General features: G+C 47.2%; 1 protein-coding gene across 3 annotated transcripts in view; it reads left to right on the top strand.

Moving 5' to 3' along the window:
• Positions 1–1775, top strand: part of abcc8 (ATP-binding cassette, sub-family C (CFTR/MRP), member 8) — an 82550-nt gene that overhangs the window by 10961 nt on the left and 69814 nt on the right. The window lies entirely within an intron of this gene.

Raw genomic sequence — 1775 nt, 5'->3', positions numbered from 1 at the left:
ACCTTCTCTGCAGAGCGAATGATGTGCTGCAGCCTGCCTTTGTCCCTGGCAGTGGCAGCAGCGTACCAGATGGTGATGGAGGAGGTGAGGATGGACTCAATGATGGCGGTGTAGAAGTGCACCATCACTGTCTTTGGCAGGCTGAACTTCTTCAGCTGCCACAGGAAGTACATCCTCTGCTGGGCCTTCTTGGTGAGGGAGGTGATGTTCAGCTCATCCGCAAACTTCAGGAGCTTGACAGACTGGTTACTGGAGGTGCAGCTGTTGGTGTACAGGGAGAAGAGAAGGGGGGAAAGAACGCAGCCTTGAGGGGAACCGATGCTGATTGTCCTGGAGTCAGAGATATGTTTTCCCAGCTTCACGTGCTGCTTCCTGCCCGTCAGGAAGTCTGTGATCCACCTGCAGGTGGAGTCAGTCACGTTCAGCTGAGAGAGCTTGTCTTGCAGCAAGGCCGGGATGATGGTGTTAAAAGCAGAGCTGAAATCCACAAACAGGATCCTGGCGTAGGTTCCTGGGAAGTCCAGGTGCTGGAGGATGTAGTGAAGGGCCATGTTTACTGCATCATCTACAGACCTGTTGGCTTTGTAGGTGAACTGCAGGGGGTCCAGGAGTGGGTCTGTAATGGATTTTAGGTTGGACAACACAAGGCGTTCAAAGGACTTCATAACCACAGAGGTCAGGGCGACGGGTCTGTAGTCGTTTAGTCCAGTGGTCCTTGGTTTCTTGGGGACAGGGATGATAGTGGAGGCTTTGAAGCAGGCTGGCACATGGCATGTCTCCAGTGAGGTGTTAAAAATGTCTGTGAACACTGGAGACAGCTGATCAGCACAGTGCTTCAGGGTGGATGGGGAGACAGAGTCCGGCCCAGCTGCTTTGCGGGGTAAATAAAATAGGATCGTCTCCCCATTAAGAAAGACGTGCGCATTTACGCACGAGGTGCAGCAGCATAACGTCATTGATTATTTGAATCTCCTGACACTCCGACAGGATCGGTCAGGATGAACTGACAGCAGCCTCTCTGATCATGAAAGTAATTTGTTAAAGCACAAACACATAGCCTTTAGAAATCTATTTAGGCTACGTATGATCCATCAGGGGAGCTATCATCGTGTTACGCTCAACACTGCTGATGAGTTATTTATAAAATAAAGACATGATCTCTTTTGCAATTATCCTTGACTACATTATTTAATTTGCTGTGTACCAACCAATCCAATCCTTTTTACCTGTTAAAATACATTTAAATGGCCAATACAACCCATATAATGCAGTATTCCACTTGCCAGATGATTGCAGCTTCTACTTATTGACTGAAAGGTATATTCTGCCTCAAAATTACTTGATTTCATTCAGAAGAGTTATATCATTCAGAAGAGTTTTACTAAAATTAAATTGTCCCCCTTTTTTATTTCACATATCAGCGCCGCTGCTGAATCACGACCGCCACAACAAAAATTTCCCACGATCATTAAACTATGCGTTACAAATGTTTTCACTCTGCAGCACTCAATGCTCGGCTCGCTTCCTCTCCTCGTTCTATGCAGAACATAGGTGACAGATTGTGTTATAAGAGCAGCGTAACTCTGAATCAGGAGGTGCGTAGCGAGTGTTTGATTGTCCGAGCGGCAGAAAGTGACGGTGAACGCGAGCAGAGGAAAATATTCTGGCAGTAAATGTACGGTGTCTGTTACAGTGTGTTAGCTTCTCAACACCAAGAAAAGTCTGTTGTTTCCCACCTGCTGGAAAAGTGAAGCCGGTTAGCGCTAAGTTAGCTC

Source organism: Micropterus dolomieu, linkage group LG22, assembly GCF_021292245.1.
Source record: "Micropterus dolomieu isolate WLL.071019.BEF.003 ecotype Adirondacks linkage group LG22, ASM2129224v1, whole genome shotgun sequence".
Taxonomy (NCBI): domain Eukaryota; kingdom Metazoa; phylum Chordata; class Actinopteri; order Centrarchiformes; family Centrarchidae; genus Micropterus; species Micropterus dolomieu.
Note: the sequence above shows the minus strand (reverse complement) of the source record. Positions and strands in the feature narration are given on the sequence as shown.